Consider the following 19,726-nt stretch of genomic DNA (forward strand, 5'->3'; position numbering starts at 1 on the left):
AAACGATATCAATGTCTAAATATTTAAAAGCAACTGTGATAGAGATGTAGAGCTCCAACTTGGAAATCCGGAAGTTGTGAAACAGATAATTTCACATTTTAACAGAAAGAAGAAGAAAGATTAAGAACAAAAGGAAAATGAATGCTGGACTAATAATAGTATACATAATAATCACACTGGCATTGATATTACTTTGCACTGAGAGGACATTTTCATCAAGCTATTTGTTGCTGTGATTTTAGTCTGTTACTGTATTTTTCTCAGTTTGCAAGCATAGGCAATGTAGACTTAACAAAGATGGATCTATTCCAGGGTCCAGTGCAAGTCAAAGATTAAATGCTATTAAATTTTTTCTCTCTTTCCTCAGAATGAATACAATGTGCTAGCAACTCAACACAAAAACTACTATACTCAGCCATATATGTTATAGGGAGGCCATAAACTGTTACCACCAGCCTGGGAATGTAACACTGAATTCCCTAATTTCCTTTGTTTATCCTTTTCATCTTTTTATGAACAGAGAGTGGGATTTTTGTATTTTTTTTTTTTTCCTTCTAAATAGCAGGGTGAGTGTTGGGGGGGGGGGGGGTGGGGGGGGGGGGTGGTAATTTCTGGTTTGCTTTATAAAATCATGTATGTTACAACATCAGCTCCAAGTAAGTGAAACAAGAGGACTGTGGGTATAATGATGCTTTTACAGAAGTTCTACTTTAGTCAGGGTGATATTTTTAGTTAACCTGAATGCAAATGTATTAATTGCCTCACAACTGAAATCATGTCCTATGGGATCAGGCTGACTTACAGAGGACCCCCACACATATAGAACAAGCATAACCTAACTATTTTGCCTTGCTCGAGGATTACAGTGGTTTCAGTCACCACCATACATAATACACTTTGGAATGATCTATTTGCCACTTGTTGATCATTAAGAGTCTAATATGATTTATATGATCTTTACACCACGAATCCAACACCAATGCTTAAGCCATCTTACAGGCGCAAAGAACATTAAGAACAGCAAGTTTTATTCTGATGTAACTGCATCTGTTTCAAAATACCTCACATTTATTTCTATAGACTTAATCCCAGCATGACCTGGCTTAGATGATATCAGATTCCACCCTTAACATAAAAGTGGAAGATTTTGATTTAATTTTTTCTGATTTTTTTCCAGTACTGCCACAGAATGATAATCAGCATCTGCATAACTGTGGACAATTAAAAAATAGATACTATTTTTTAAACTGATATAAGATTTTCTTTCAGATTGACGTTTAGAAACTACATTGACCTAAACCTTATCATTGTGATAGCCTGTTAAATCTCCCTGCTCATGTATTTCTCCTTTTCATTACCATAGGTTTTCTGATTTCTCATTCCAAGTTCTCATTTTATTTTTTATTCAGAAGGTTTCTGGTTTCCCTCTGCCACCTGCTAATAGCTAAAACAAAGTTTCACAGATAGAAAAAAGAAAAAGCAACAAGGAGTAAGAAGAAAGGGAATTGGCTGCTGTTCTCCCTCAATTCACCTGTAAGATCTTTCAGTTTTGGAGACCTGAGAAAACCACCAAGTTACCCATCCTTCTGGCAAGACACAAGCATCCCACTCAACAAAATTCTGCTTGCTGCTTTGTGCTAGCGCTACTTTGTGCTAGCGCTACTTTGTGCTAGCGCTACTTTGATTTCTGAGGACAATGGTCTAATAAAATGATGATTTAGGTGATATTATGCAACAACAAGGTATCATGCAGTAGCCCAGGGAAAAGCAATAACAAATTAAATATAACACCATCACCCAATAACAGTACTGATCCACGTTTACTTAATTAGTAAAACACTCCATGGCACTGGAAGACATCACACCATTTGGTTACCTGACTGCCAGGGCTGTGACTACCAAACAGTTCTGCTCTGTATCTCTAAGTATAATGAAAGAAGGCTACCTGACACACCCTGAGACTAGCATTATCTGTTTTATGTTAACTAGTGATGTACCAGTCAATAATCCCAAAGTCCCTTCTGTATGCAAAAGGAAGAGCAGGAAAAGTTTTATCATTTCACCTTGCTAGCTTGTGCTGATAAATATTTAAATTTGGTCATAAGAATTCATATGCATACCAGTGAAAACTACCACACAAAATTCCTGCAAATGATTTGGCAACATGAACAGAGAAGAGAAATTTCAAAGAGAAATTCATATGTGGCTGTGGTTTTCAAACCTTCCAAAATCCAGGAGGCAAGAGGCAGATATGGAGGGTTAAATCCAAGTCCATTTTGAAGAACCATTTATCATAAAACTGCTGAGAAAAAAAAATATTAACAAGGATGAATCAGGGATAAAGAATACAGGAATATTTCTCTTTCAACTTTAATCCCACCAATTGCATACAAACATACAAAGCTTTGTAGTCAGACATAAGATTAAATTTCCCATATAATTGCATTCCAGACTACTTTTTTCTTCTTTCTCGGGTATTCATCCCCTAATTAGGCCTAGGAAGATGAATAAACATGTTTTTATTTCTATTACCACGTATGCAGAACCCAAGTACGTGTTGTTAACCAGAGACTTTGCCAGATCCATCCTACAATAAATGTGTAGCTGACTTAAATTCTGATCTACACATTTTTTATATTGCAAGTTATTTGGCGCAGCTTAGTGTTTTGGAAAATCTCTGTGTCTATTCACTTTGCAAGAGATAAATCCAGATGCAATGTACCAATTCTCATCGGTTGTGCAATTAGTCTTAAAGTCCTTTTTCTGTGCTACAAACTGGTACAGCAGAAACAACCTGCATGTGCTTCTTAGAAACTCTGTTAAAACATACAAAAGCCATGAGAAATTACTCTGATTGGAAAATATTTTAAACTTAACTTTTTCATTGTTTCTTTTCCAATGAGTTTCCTTGGGGAAATGCAACTTTTCTTTGTGGACAGATTGCAATAATGTAGATCTAACACTAACTGGGATTTAACTCTTTGAAACAAAAAGATTGTCTTTGGTATGCCAATTTCATAATTGTGGCTGTCAAATCTGAGCTGCTGTCTGAGAAAGGAACAGCAGGGAGATGAGGGAAATACAGCATTTTTCAATCAAAAAGTCAGGTTCAATTTCATTTAGCAACATCTTCTTTCTCCTCACGTACTTTACCTTACCAGTTTACATCATGAGCAGCAGAGATTCAGACATATTTGTATCCTGTGTAAAAATTCTGGACATTCCTTTTTTTCTGTACAACTGCACATACTTACAAACACACATACAAACAGAACAATCAAAACACTCAGAAATCAAGGTTATGTGTAAACAGACTTTAAATTCTAAAAAAAAAATCTGTCATCAGAATAGGGTTCTGGAGCTTTTCAGACTGCTGTACTTAAAATGGGACAGAACATTTAGAGAATACATAGTATATTGAATTTCCCACAAAACCATTGAAGTTAGAATGTAGTTCTTATTAACTTGAAATACTAGTTGCAAATGCTAAAAATACACTGATTTATTTATGTTTATATGTTGCCAACAAATAATCACATTATATCTATAGGTACTATATATAACCACACGCAACAGCAGCCATTCACTGTTGAGGACTGCACGTGTCTTCTAAGGTGCAGATCTGTAGAACTCAGTGCAGGGCCTTGCAAAAATACTTGGCTAGCACAGACACCAAACATAATACTACTGTGTTTATTACTGCACTCACCTTAATCTTATATTGCTTGGTGAGAAGCGCTCATTAACCTTGATACTGCCACACTAACACAGCTGTATCGCTTTCAGGGTCCTTGATAGCACGCCTAAGCCTAACTGTAGTATTTCTGTGCAGCACTATGTTGTGCCATGCAAGCATAGTCTGGAAGGACACTTTGAGAATTAATGGCATTGTTAATTTTGGGCAGTTGTATTCATTACATTGGAAGGCCAAACTTCATCTGCTTCAGCAGATGCCTCTCCTCTGTATCACTCTACTTTCCACTGGAATTAAATGATCTTACAAATGACCTCAAATATTTCTCTTGATGGCATGTTGAGGAGCTTTGGCAACCACCACCTCTCTCAGGTAACTTCCTTAAACTTCAAAATTATGCCTATTTGACTGATGTAGAGTAAATAGAACCCTCTCCGTGTGCAAGATAATCCCCCAAGTATTATAGATCCTCTCAAACACTTAATTATCACTTTAAAGCTCTCTTGAAGAGTCAGGTGAATTCTGAAGTGTTCTGTTTGCAGAAAAAGATTCATTTTAACTATTTTCTGAATTATTTAAACAATCCTTAATCTACACCACTGCAATATCTCACTTTTATGTATCTACTTTATCTCATAACCCTTTCTATCACAATTTCAAAAAATACCTAATAGTGCGTATGCAGTGCTGTTCAGTGCATGTTTATCAGTCCGTTTTGTTTCCTTTGATAATTCTTTAACTATTGGCCAGCTAGAACAAGTGTGACAGAGTTTTCTTGTCCACCTACCTTCTGTGAAAATATGCAGCAGGATACAGGACAGTTTGTATTAATTTCCCCACAGCAAAGGCTGTAATCTGAACTCACATTCATGAACACTTTTGATCATCTAACAAGTATAGGCCCTCATACCTATTTGTTGGCACTGTTGTAGTGTGAACTCACCTCCACAGAGGTCCTCACTCTCAATTCATAACTCCACAAGAGCCAGGCCTCCTTACTGCCACTGCTCATTGAAATACTTGTTGTTCTTGTTATATGAAACTATGGCACACAAATATGTACCAAATGCTGTTTTATGTTGAATATTCTTTACTAGAATGAATGTACTACACTATTCATAATATTGCAAGCAGAAGTATAAACCTAAAATTGTGACATACTATTGTTATATATTTAGTGAGTGATCACAAAGAGAAATAGATTAGAGTTTCCCAAACTGAATACATCTGATGAAAGATCTATGGTGAAGTGCCAGTACAGACAAATTGCAGGCTGACAAGCAACATATTCACTTCTTCTTCTTGTTCTGTGGCTTCTAGGCAATATATGAATACAACATCACCAGTCAAGAGAGCAAAATCTGGTGATCACAGACTGTGACAACATAAGGCAGTCAAACATTTCAGCATCTGCTCTGTTTCTGTATGGCTGCTGAGGGTGATGTGTTAGGCTACATCTCCCCCTTGCTCACCAAAATGAGTCAACAGCGTGACATCTATGCAGGACAGCAGGGAAGTTACTCTGGATGCCATCCCCACTGACATCTAAAAACAGGTCACAAAGTCCCAACTGAACAATTACATTGACTTTCTGTCTGATTTAGAATCTGTAATCTTCTTACAGAACTCACAATGCCAGCTACTGTTGAGATATATGGGACAAACAAAAGACATTCAGATTTAATAGTAACAGCTGCAGCCAGTACAGGCACTCCCAGCCACAGCTGGGAATCCTCTTTTGGATTCCCAGTTGCTACTGCTCTGCCCAGAAAGCTCCTGACTCTTTGCAGGTACTGACAAACCACAGAGAATTTTGCATGATTTTTTGCTGTTCTGCAGATCTGAAAGTTGAAAGAAAAATCTCAGTCCTGAATAGTTTTCACTGATCTGATAAAAGCCATTGTCACATTAAGCTGACTTGGACTTTGGAGCTTCACAGAAAGAGTATCAAGGTATGGGAAACAGGGTCCCTTGGAAAGAATAGCATGCCAGTGGGAAAAACATGGCAGGTAGAGGCTGTACTGTCAATCGATAATTACAGCTTGTTGAGGCTATCCCAAGGAACACTGTCTAAACGCTTCAGTATAGTAATAACTCAGGGAGTAACACTGTTGTACTGATTCCAATGTCCTCTAGATAAAATGGTGTTCTACCTGATTCACAGTACTTGGAGAAAAAAAGCTTATGTTTCTGAACCTCTCTAAGGTACTCCAAACCGTTTCTGATCTCAAGCGAATCATGAAGAAAGGGAAGTATTCCTAGAAACACCAACTTCTGTTTCAATTCTTAGTTTCTTCCCTAATTTGACAAGAGATTTGATGGTCTTCTGTTGTCATGGAAAGTAATGTGAATTGGAGTAAAAAAAAAATTCTTTTAAGTCAAAGAACCAGGTCTATAATTGACAGGGGAAAAAAAAAAATCAATTTTAACTATATTTATTTTCTGTTTACAAGAAGAAATATTTACTTCACTTTAGTAAATTATATTTGTGCAAGCCAAACATCATTACACGACTTTGAATAACTCAGGAAATGATTTTCATAGCACTGACAGAATTAAGGCAATAATATCATCAGGATTTGAAATATATTTTTCCTCTATTGATACATTTTTTTGATTCTGTCCTTGCTGAACTTTTTGGTCATTCTTTATTCAGGTCATGTCAAATAAAAGAGCAGAATGGACCGGTGAGTAAAAGCATTCTAACAAGCTAAGATAAGACGCTCCATCACTTTGTGATGAAATATTCAAACACATTGCCCACTGGTATCAACTTATTCATGACTGATTTAAATGATATACACTGAAAAATGTGCTTTAATCTTCCATATAATAAGTCTTAAAAAATTAAAACTGAAATCACAGTTTAAAGAAAAAAGCTAGCAGACATTTCAGTCATCATTTACTTGACTGTAAGTTTTCTGCCATTAAAGTGGCTGGTTTCATTAAAGAACTTAATACAGCTGCAAGTGTAATGCGGTTTATGATCTAGAGTCAATAATTTGTGAGCTATTGAATGTCTTGGTGGGTATTGATGTCATTACTCTTCACATTAAAAAAGTAATGTTCTTCCCAATTATTTTTCACCTGTGAAGAACTTGCCAACAAAACTGAAAAGAATATATGTCCTTAACCTGTTCTCCGCCACTTTAAGTATTTTTCTTCAAAGTTCAAATGAGAATATTTGGAATAGCTACTGATTCAAAAATAATATATGTGACTTTGAATACCCTTCTGCCACTTATTTTTTTCTGTAATATATACTTGGCACACAGAATGGCTTCTTTACCCCAGATTTAATCGATGCCAATAAAAATATGGACAACAGAACTACATACAGAACTGATTCTTCAAACAGCCTTTTTTCTCTATGAAATATTTCCATTTTAATGAGAAGTTTGGATTCCAGTTTTTTAATCAATTCTTTTTCTCCCCAACTATAGTCAAAAGAGAGAGAAATTAAGTGTGAAATTCACTATGACCCTGGGAGAAACTGGACCTTGCTTGTCAATTTATCAGTGAATACGTTAGCTTTGCCAAATGCCATTTCTTTTTTCATTTAATTGGATGATCAGAATAATTTTTTAAAGCATTAATTTCTGGGGACAACACAGGCAAACAATTAGCATTTACCTGCCTCCATTAGATCACTGGTATGTATCTGTTGTTCCTTCCTTGCTGTAAATTAGGCGTTTTCTGCAAGAATTAATTAAATGATAATCATTAACAATTATTCAAGCATGGAAGTGACAGAAATTTGCAAGTTATGACTCCATCCCATGAGTCTCATTTGCTCATTGATTTATTAAAATTTCACGGAAAGGACAATAAAATCTTGCTATACTAAGACCCACAAAGCTCAGCACTGTCTTCCTTAGAACATTAGTCACAATCATTCATTCTGTATTTAGTAGTATATTTTTTTTTTCAAATTCAAAAAGAGGAATTACAGCACAACTAGGAAAAAAACATTTCAGAAACAGATTAAAAGCAAGGATGTTAAAACCAAAGGAATCGTATAGGTTTACAGAGTTTTTCACTTCTACATTTGCCAGCTAGTTCAGGGCAGCATTGACTGAAAGCTGTTTACCAAGAGCAATCACACTTACAATGTGAAATCAATTGGCAGTCTCTTTCGGTTCTCTTTCTAATACTCGGACGTACTGCCATGTAGTTAGTATCCATGCTAGTACCAGATGCAAACAGAGAAATCAAGATCTTAATAGGCAGGAGTCGAACCTAACTGGTTCTTGAAGATGATCTCCACATGTCCAAGTTAAAACAGGCTGATTGAAAAGGTTGGTCTTCCAATTTTTTTGAGCAGCCTCACAGACTTTAACTCTTCTTCAGGTTTAAATTACAAAACCTAATGAAAGGCTCTTATCCTAAAGTTTTTGCATTTTTCCAATTATATGAGATGATTTATTAAACAAGATACTATCTCTGCCTATAAATGTTGCATCATTTATAACCCCAAATCATTACAGTTACAATAATATTACTACCTACAATAGATAAAAACAACATTGTCAGAAAGTATATGGAGTTATTTGCCTTAGCAATGCTATATTCTGTTGAGTAAAATGCACGCCATTCTCCAAATCTGAAGTTGCTTGAAGCATGACTAGGAAAATGCAGCTCCACAGCCTCATATAACTTTGTGGATTTTGGTTATATTTTCTGGCTGGAGGACAATGACAAGTACACATCTTGTGAAAGGCAAAACGATAACAATAGAAATACTCTAAATGTGCCTTTCTGAAAAATCCATTGCAGATTTGAAACAAAGCTTTTACCTTCTAATTTTATCTGACAGTGTGTTTTCTTTGTGTACTAAATGCTCAACTATACTTAAAACTATGTTTTCAATTATGCAATTAACTTTATGCATTTGTGTAGCCCCATTGAGCTTTATAGGATTACTCAAGCAGAGAAAAGTTTGCAGAATTACAGCTCAGACTTGTCGATAAGGGTCTTTTCAGTGAAAAAACAGACTTTTTGTTTCACAGTTCATTCATTGAGGAATATGTAGTTGCAAGTATTTTAGTTTTTTAATTACAGTACATTATAAAATAGTAAAGATAATATTTCCCTGGAAACTGAGTGTTTATCTCCATTCTGTAATTTTACAAGGATAGAAATGTCACTGTCTACTACAAGAATGGCCCTTCTGAACTGGTTTCCATGAAAGTAATCATTGAACATTACTCTGAATCATAATATATTGAAGTAAATCATCCATTATAATGAATAAGCACCAAAGTTTCTCAGAACATACCACAGAAATACACAGTGATTTTACGATTTCTGCAGAAAAAAAAAAGAGTTTCACTTTCAGGAACTCCATTTGCCTTCTCATGGACAAAATGTACACTTCCATTGAGAAAAGCAATCTTGTGCGATCAGTTTAAATTCAACCTTTTCAACAGTTCTCCACAGAAGTCAATGATCTGACAAGCGACTGTATCATTTACAGTATTTGCTAATTTACTGATGCAACACGAATATGCACAGCACAGAAAAAGTGGCTATATCATAAATACGAGCAATAAGAGTAGGCTGAAACAAAAGGAAAATTCCAGACTACCTTCATTGCCTCAAAACTAATTTGGGAGGCTAAGTAAATCTTTAGCTACATCATTTTCTCCAAATCCTGTTTCAAACTGAGGTCGTATCCTATTCTTTCTTCATGCAACTAGGGCAATTTGATCCTGATATAGAAGCATTACAATTTCTTTGAGCTGAGCTCTCCCCCAAGATGCTAGCAAGAATGTTTTTGTGTCCCTATGTTTTATTTTTGATCTGCTACTTGCAGTTTTATATATCCATGTTCTAGCGTGAACTCCAACTGAATCAACTGTCCTGGTATTGTTAAAATCTGTTACAAATACTTCATTACAGCTGGAAATCACTCCTACACCCATAAAGGGAACATATATGAAAAGTGGGAAGAACTTGTCTTGCAGTTAAAACTTTGTACTGAAACTCAGATCTGTGTTCCTTCCTGGCTCTGACAGATATCTTTTGAGTGATTTAGTCTTTCTGCGACTGAGGTCCCCAAGTGTAATATATCCTTTTATAGTTCTTATCTAGAAGGCAAAGTTCCTTATGTCCAGGTTTTCTCCTTACTTTCTATATGTACAAAAAAATGTAGGCCAAATTCTTGTTTGATCTTTCCAGATATCTCCATAAGAAAAAAAGTATTTTTCTTCTCAGAAACAACATACAACAATCTTGTTCTCTTTACCTTCCACATGAACTGACATTATGGGCAATAGATAATATGTTTTCTTCTCTGAAGTTAATGGTTAAGCTACTCTTGCTTTCAACAGAGAGTATGATTTCACTGAATGTGTTTGCAAAGGATCAATTAACTGGATTTTTTCTGTTTTGCTCTTCTCATCTTGGTCTGCCAGTAGCTGCAGCATTATTATTTCTGCATCAAGAGAGTTTGGGCGTACTCCTGCGTGCACTGAGCCAAGTCCCTCAAGTGGTCCAGTGGGAACAGAACAAATCCATTGTCAAATTCAAGCTACGAAATTAACGATGGATTGTTACTAAGAGCTACATGCAGACACACAAGCAGGAAAAAGCCAGCTCCATTTTCAGACTGATTTAAAGAATTGTGCCTATCAAGGCTATCCTAATGATTGACAATTCACTTTATCAATTAAAACAAAAGTCAGAATCATTATAGCCAAGCATCATCCTTAAGTGATGGTGATCTTCAGACCGAGACAACATCATCTTATCTGGATGCACCTCTAAAGTGATTAGGGCCTTATTGGGTCTTATAATCCAGACATTAGGCTCCTGTATTGACACTCATCCAAACATTTTATTTTCAGAAAACCAGCCTGGCAATCGAGCATCTAGTTTACAATTTTCTGGAATCTATTCACATGAAGTACATTTTAGTGAACACATATAGAGAAGATTTCAGCTATACAACAGCCTTTACTTAACATTTCTGAAGACCAATGTATTCTAAACACCTTTGTAGAGGTTTTTAATTGGGAAAGGACAGAGCACACTAGATGTTGTATGGCTTTCTTATCATTGTCAATGCACATGATATAAGAACGTGATCATTACATTTCAAAGAAATAGTTTTCCGTAACAACAGGAAAATGAAGTCAATGTTAGCTTCACAACTGGGTCTTGAATTCCAGTGTTTCATAATAGGCATAAAGTTCGTAATATCTCTAAGACTGACTTTCACATTAGAGCCTGTAACTATTTCATTCATATTTAATTAAACAAGCCATATATGGGACTTGCTAGTGAATGCTGTTCTCAACAACATCCATTATAAGGAATGCTAATTCTTTTTAACACAGCATGAATGTTAATGGATATATGTGCAAATCCTACACACATTAACGAAAGATTACAGGTAGATCTTAATGTGCAGAGAAACAAATTCAAGTGCAGAAAGGCACCATACCAGTGTCTGACATTAAGGCAAAGCACAACAGTCAGAGAACTTGGACTATCCCCGAGTTCTCTTCGGCCATACCAGTATACTGTGATGGAAAATATCCTTAGAGATCTGCTGAAGGGCATGAAACTTCAAGTCCGCAGAAAAAGCACCAGTACAGCTTATTTTCCACAGTTTCCAACTGATTGGAATCCCCATTAGAAAAGGTCAAGCTTAATTTGACACAGTTGCATTCAGGCAGCCTGTGGTCCATCATAGTTCAGGTAAGATAAAGAAAAATAAATGCTGTTTAATTCACCCAGTAGGAAATCGTTCTATTATACTATGCATACAAAATATGTACTCAAGGGCATGGGGTTTTATTGCACAGCTACTGAATGTTAAGAGCATGTAATAAATACATGTTGTTTCTAGGTCATGAAACAAAGAAGATATTTGAAAAATAAGAAAGACAGGCATTTTTGAGCATATACAACAGAGGAAAGTCTAGCAAAACTTAACAATAGGTATTATTACTGCAGCTGTCATATGAGGATTTTGAATTTTTTAATATCCATTTTAAGTAGTTCAGAGCTATTTTGTGAAATCTGTTACATAATTAGCTTTAAAAATGACTCAAGTCAGCATTTTGTCTATAAGGCACAAATGGAAGAGGGAAGTTTAAAATAATGCTGCCTATTCTTTACACAATTGAAAGGCTGTGCCAATATTATCTTTGTTGCGGCAGCAGCTGCTTGCAAATGCCTTTAGAACTGATTTGGGTCTCTCTGTCACATGCTAATGGAATCAGACACAGGCTTTAATAGTGTGTGTTCAATGTATACAGTTCCTGGGTGATCCTACCAGAGCAGATAATTTCCTAGCAGCACACTGAGTGTGCAATTACAGCATCATCATATCTGCATGGATTTTTTTTCTTCATCTAGAGCTACTTTTTTTTAGCATCTGTCTTCTCCTTTAGCCACCCCTCGTTGTTAGCTGCCTGGATTTAGCCACATAGATTTGATATGTTCATCCAGTTGTTGTCTTGCAGCTAATACGGAAAAAAAAAAAAGCCCCAGAGAAACTGATTCCAAATAAAGGACTAAAAAGTAAACATGTATCTTTCTGCAGTTTTAGGAATTTTCACAGTTCCCTCACGGACAAAATGATTAACATTAAGGAAAGACTGTCACCAAACACCTCTTGAATCATGTCTCCATATTCTCTTGGGGACAAGCCCAAGATTCCTGTTCTTGGGTAGCAGCTTCAGTGTCACACCATGCATCTTACCCTGACATCAGTATTGCCAGGTAGTTCCACAGGCTGTAACTCTCACTGTTGCAAAACCTGTGACTGACACGGGCATGAGAAGCCCACAATGTGGACACATGGAACCGTCTGACCTATGTTACAGCAGCACAATGAAGAGAGGTAGGAACTGAGGGCTGTGCTAAGGAACAGCACACTGTGCTTACAGTGACTTTCTGCATAAAGCAATCTAAAAGTCCTTCTCATTTTTCATATGTATTGCCACTAATTAATTGATGTTGTTCCACTTATTCCGTGCAAGTGGGAAACAAGGTAGGCAAAACAGCACTGAAAAAGGCCCATAGGAACTGAGATTTTAAATGTGTAGTAACTCTCAGAGCGTAGGTGTGTCTATCTAGGATTTGACAGAAATTGTTTCAAATTATATCAAGTATATATGCCTTATTCACAGACAGTTCTTTAAAAAACTTACCCATTTAAAAATAACAGTTTTAAAAAATAAACTCTATTGTCCAAAGACAGTAAAGACAAGTAGAAAAATTCTTGTCACTCCAGACTGGCAGAATGAGAGCAAAGTGAAAACTGGGACAGGGGAATAAATCAGGTAGTCATTATTTTAAATAAATGCTGATCTGGTTAAAGAAACTATTGAAGGTAAATTAGGAGTGAGATTGAATGTCTCCTGTCTGTGTGGTCATCCCATTAACACCAGCAGAAGTTTCATTCAGAAAGCATTCCTGAATGGAGTCTTATTGTCATGGGAATAACAACAAAGAATTAATGATATTTCTTCATACCACCAGTCCATCAAAATGCAGTATTTTGCTGTCCACCATGTTAAAAGCACTATGCTCCACTATATGGAAAATTATTCTCCTGATTCAAAGAGCATGGCATTCTTCAAATATATATTTTCAGTTGCAACAACTTCAAAAAAAATCACAGTATGGTAGCTGAAGTATAAAACTACCAGCAGTTCTCTGGAAAAGTGATGACTCCACATGACAGCTCCACAGACTACACTGCAAAATTGATGACCTTGTACAAGAGTTTAATGAAAACTCTTTTGCTTGTAATCTAAAGATTGAGATTTAACACATTTTACCTGGATGTAATCTAGTACAATAGATACAAATAGATACAGACACCCACATGTTGAATCACTGAGTGAATGTATCGGGTCACGTGAAGGCACAAAGATGCAACCATGCTGCAATCTGCATGCTTGTTCGGAGACTTCTTTTAACGTGGAGGCAGTAAAGAGGTCTCTCCTCCCTCCTACTTGAGGATTACACACTCAACAAAGCTGGTCAGCGCAGTCTGTCATGGGAGAGCACAAGACTTGAGTCACTTAAATTTGACACTACATTCATGAAATGAAAATAAAAATGAGGCCTGTTCATTTGACAAAGGGGAAAACTTCAGAGTTCACTGGGTGAAAGAGTTACTCAGGGAATTCTCTAAAATACTGATGGATGGGAGGAACACGAAATTTTGAGGCATGGCAGGCCGGGGCAGCAGGGTTATAGGGCAGCAGAAAATGAAGGGAAATCATGAATTGGCTTTGAGAAAATGGCAGAGATAATAAGGACATGACAGCAATAAAAAATACCATTTTTTTCACAATGCTCCCTATGCTGTGAAGTCAGGCAACAATTCATTCTGAAGGCACAAAATGTAGGAGGGAGAGAAAGAACAGGTATTCTCATTCTTCCCACACTTTTCATAAAATTTTATTTATACACTAGCTAACAATTAACGGAGACACCTTTTGCAGCCATTTGCTCTCATTGCATTAAGTTTTGTTCTGCTTTTAATCTTGGAAATGTGACCAACCTGCAAGCACACTAGTAAGTCAGTTCCTGAAGTACCCCACTTATTTTGTTATCAGTTATTATCATTACAGTAAATGTAATGTATTTTGCTGCAAAATTAACTTTATGTGGCATGGGCAACCTTTATAATATCAAGATAAACATTTGAATTTTAATGAATATTCTATTTTTAAAGCAAAAATAAGTTAAATAAGCCTGAAATTGTCTGGCATTAAAAAAAAAAAAAAAAGAAAATGTCTACAAACACTGTTTTCATAGAAGCTTAGAAATCAGCTTATTACATTTCACTATGGGTAAAGAAAAATTCATCCAACGTTTGTTTTCAGTCACATATAGCCTGGTTCAACCTCTTTTAAACTCTGTAATGTCCATTAAATTCAAGGGATATCTGAACAGAACTATATTATTCATCACTTACCTTTCAGATTTATTGAGACAGACCAGAAACAATGGAAGGAAAAGAATTCTAATATGAGTTTCTTGAGTGTGTGGATTAGTACTTTTCATGTTCACAAAGAAACCTAGCAAAACTTTTGATCTGAGAGACTGTGAACGTTAATGATCAGAAAGAATGTCATGGAGGATTTGTTTATATTTTTTAAACTGTACATAAAAATTATTTATAAAGGAAACAAAATGCAGGTAAGAAATGAAAGACATTCTTTGATAAATTAGAAATGTTCGCTTTCTGCTATAACGTAAGAAAGCTAGATGTAAGAGAAATATATTGTGTGTATGTTCAAAGGCTTAACAGCATGAGGTATAGAAGTATTTAAAATGGTAACAGCTCAGAAAATAGTATAGGTCTTGAAATTAAATCATCCTCATAAATAAATCATCAAATAAAGGTAAAATGACAAATTGGTATTACTCTAATACAGACTTAGCTGGAGTATTAATATCAGGTTTTTTCCCCCCTCAGGAGGAAATTTGCTATTAAAACTTGAGTTCAGATAAATGTCTTCAGGTCTAAGTATTTGTGGTGCAATTCTTCATTGCTTTTGGTCACTAGTAAGAATTCTAGTGATGTCAAACCATCCTTAAGGTGTCAAACTACAGAGCACACACTGATGTATCTTTGAAATATGCTCTACTATTTCTGAAAGGAAAGCACAGGTTCCATAGCTCTTCTCTTACACGTTAGGCTTTGCACCAATGTCCTTGGGAAAAGTTCCCCCTACTCCTTGATATGGACCCACAGCATCTTAGTGGCAGCTGTACATTTCCTCCGTGTCTGGAGGACCATGTGCCACCTTGCAGTTGTGTGTAAAAGCCTGGTAGGCCTGACACACATGAAGGAAAAGATGGTCCACTTTGTACTACTGACTGAACCCAAGATTTCACAGGAATTTTCCTATGAAAGCCAGGGGAACCTGAGAACATAGGGCACAGTATTCAGGAGAATATCTCCTCATAAAAAAGACGACATAAGAATAAGGAAAATTGCAACTACCTAATTCTTATCAGAATATAATTCTCCTCACAGTTGCTGCTGGAAGGAAATTTCACATCATTTGTCTTTTCAGCATACTTCATACCAGCTATTTTTTTCCACATAGCCTTTATTCATAGAACTCCTGTGACCCTTCTTGCTCCCACTGTCAGCCTTCTAATTGTTTGTACTGAAACCATCCTAATTAGATGGTGAGATTTGTAGGGCGTGGACCTTGTCTAATTGTTTGTTTTATAACACTGTGAGTGTATAGTACTTATACTTGTAATAAAACTAAATCTTGTCCTGTGCTTTATTATGCTTGTTACAGAGAAACAGTTAGACGTCTTGTTTTCAGCCTGCTTTCTAAATTAAGCAAGGCTTATACAATCAAGGCTCTGTATACCTCCATGCATGTTTGTACTCTCAAAATTTCAGACCCCTCTGTCCAAGTTTAGCTACATTTACATTCCCACAAAATTGGAGTGAGCTCAGAGATAACGAGTACCTATCATGCTTCATGAAAATAGGTGTGTTGAAGATATTACTACCCTGAGAAAAAAAGCTGCAGTACATCGTCAGTACTTTTGAGATATTGTAAAACAACAGATAAGCACACTATTTACAGCTCAAATCTGTGAGAAGAACATCAATCAGAGCTCACATCTTTCATTTGCCAGAATCAAATATGCGTCACACACCTATAAAAAAACAGATTCACTAGTTGTGATGCTCATACAGCTACTTAAGAACTTACAAGTGGATCTAGTGGGTCATGCCAAAGGTCTATCTTGTCAGGCAACCCATTACTGGCTGTGATTAACAGCAGGCACTCAGTGAAAAGCAGAGCAGGGGAGATACATAGCGGTACTTCCCTGGAATACTGCCTCCAGCAATGTATGGATCAGGGACATCCTGAGCCTGGCATTATGTCTCTGTGCTTAATAGCCCTGCCCCCCTTGCAAGGATTTTTTCAATTGCTTTTGGCACTTCTGTAAACATCTGGCATACATAACTTCCCATGGCAAAGGAGTCACACAGCTTACCTACATGCTTCACAAAGAAATGTCTTATTTGGCTTGCCTTGTACTGCCACCTGTTAGTCTTACGTGATACTCCCTGGAGCTTATTTTCAAAAAAGAACAGCTCTTCCCCGGTTATCCACAATTTACAACCTGCAATTGTAATGACCTTGGTCATATTCTCTCTCAGTTGCTTCTTTCCCAACTGTTTAGGGCAAAGATTTAAAACTGATTTAAAAGACATTGGAGCTTCACTGACTTCAGTGGCCTTTGGATCATTTTCAAAAGAGGTATACGGTACACAGTATAGTAAGAATATGATTAATTATTCTCCATGCCAAAACCCAACCACTACCTCCTGAGATATTTTTAATATTCTATATTATATTTCTGGTAAAATATATGGAGATATTTCTGTATTTTTACATCTTTAATTTATACGAATATGTTAAAGATAATTCAGGTCTCAAATTTGAAAAGAATGGTACAAACATTGCAATAAAACTATTTTTACCCAATTAAAATAAGCTGCTGATATTTACTGCTTGAGGAACAGAAAGGAAAAAGAAAGAGCAAACACCTTTCATCTTTTCATCAGGGCATAAGGTGGAAAGGAATAGAAAGCAGTATGAGAAAAAAAACAATGGGGATGGGGTGGCTTGGCTTAGCACCATTTCCAGGCTAAGTTCCAAGTTATTTCTATAATCAAGTTCCAATCCAAGTACATGTTTGCCTCATTTCCTTTGGATCTGACAAACTTAAGCATAGGAAAGTCAAGGGCTTATTTTTTCATTTTCACTTTGATGAAAGCATTCTTGCTTTTCATGCAGTTTTCAGATCAGATCAATTGTTTTATTTTTCTAAAATGCCAAAAACAGCATAGCTAGGAGGAAACTTATGCAGGAAAAGAATGAGCTGTTGCTTCTGTAGTTATTGCACAATGTCACTTGTTTTTTTTCATGCGTTCTATTAGTTCTAGTAGATCCCACACTCTCGAAAGCTTTATTTCAGAAAGGAAAAACTGCAGTAATTATGGCAAAAGATGTCAGGATACACAGCACAACTATTCTTTGCACCACAACTCAAGGAATACGGCACTATTTTGTCACATACCTCTTAAACATATGTGTTCTGTGGTTTGTCTTACATCAAAAAACACTTCTTAATGCAATGCAAAAAGACATTTAAAAGATAGCATCAGTAGCTGTGAGTCACTTAGTTTGGAAATAATATATTTGGAAATAATATTCCGTTCGAGTAGCACAAATAAAAAAGCATCTTTTGAATGCCAAAGCCAAACATACAATACTCTGTAGGCATGGTGCTTGCTATGCCCTTTACTGGCAGATTGATTTTCACGTTCCGACTAAACTAGCAGTTAGCAACATTACACTGCTGGCTGGATAGCAATGACGGCCCAATTAGAAAACACAGTCAATGAATAGGTCAGACAGCCGGGGTCCAGATATTCTAAGCAAGACTAGGCCTTTCAGTTTGTAAAACTTTCTGTTGACCTTTTCCTCATCATAAGTGACCCAACATAAAAACATGTCAAAATTTTGTGCAGAAACAAAATAGAAAATAAACTATGACTTATCCAAATAAGCAAACAGCTTAAGAAAACTTGTAGAGGAATTGTTAACATAAGAAAGAAAAGAAATGGGTTATAGGGGGATTCCTGATTTCCCCATAAATATGTGCACTGTACTGGTTTTTGTTTTGGGGAGATGTTTTGGGAAATGTTTTGTGTTAATCATACATATAACAATCAGATATATTTTGAAGGCTTAGAACCACCAAAACTAGTAAATGATATGGCTGTATTATTTAGCCCACTTAGCTTTCCACATAAACACAGATCACTTCTTTGAATTTTGGCTTGATCCCACTTAAAATATATATTTATATTTATATTTATATTTATAATATACAAATAATTCCATATCAATTTGAAGTTATGCAGCCTGAAAGCAGGCACTAGAGATTTCTCAACATATGACATATACAAATTAGGTGAATGTATGGATCAGGAAAGAGTTATAAACATCTGTGTAGGACACTACATAAATTGCTGTGCTTTTAAACTTAAAGAGGGCAGCTAGGTTTTTTTCTGTCAAATTGAGAGTTCAATTCTGAAGGCACAGTATTAGCATTAAGGCTGTGAAATCTAGTATTCACTACACATAAAACACATGTCTTTGGAGACAAAGTTCCCACCCCTTCCAAATCAACAGCAAGGCCCCCTTGGACTTTCAAAATGGCCAAGGTCTTTCCTGAAGACTCTTGATCTTTTTTACTCAAGACAGATGTCTCTGCAATACACCAGTGTGGGCTTTATTGTCATAAATACAGCTTTTCAATATCACTATTAATTATCTTCATTAAAAACAACTTGGCTATGCCTTTTTGCAAAGTCCTCTTATGTTCAGAAATGCCTCTCCTTGCACTTTAAAACCTTCCATTACTGATGTTTCTTCTAGCATTATCTAATCTCACCTTTGTGTTTAATCCTTAACCTAGCTAGACTTCATGCTATATGGGAGCAAGAACAGTTCTCAACTTTTATTCTGTCAGATGGACTTATTTTCTCTAGATTTCCATGCTAACTTAATGGTTTCACCTAAATAGAGAATTGTAACAATAACAGCATGTATTACTGCTCATTAAGCTCCTTTCAAAATTGTGTCAGTGATTTTTGTTGCATAAGCAGCAATGTCAGGATGCCATTGCAAAATGTAGGAACAGCATTAACTGAAACCACACAAATGTATTGAAGACTGCTATCTGCATGATGCTGTTCTCTGAACTGCAGCGTAGGCACATCTGAAATCTGCTTGCTCACACTACAGAAGCTACTTATTAGCATCTGTATATAACACATCATCACCACAGGGAAAGCTAGTTTAAAATCATAAATGTCAAGACATAATTAACTTAAAGGTCAGGTTTAATTACAGTTGTTGAAACTGAAATATACTAATTACCATTACGATGTCAGAAAATTTCTTAAAACGATTTGAAATGTTTTGTTGGTGCCCGTACCTTTCCATA

This window comes from Platalea leucorodia, assembly GCF_965183815.1.
Source record: "Platalea leucorodia genome assembly, chromosome: 6".
NCBI classification, from domain to species: Eukaryota; Metazoa; Chordata; class Aves; order Pelecaniformes; family Threskiornithidae; genus Platalea; species Platalea leucorodia.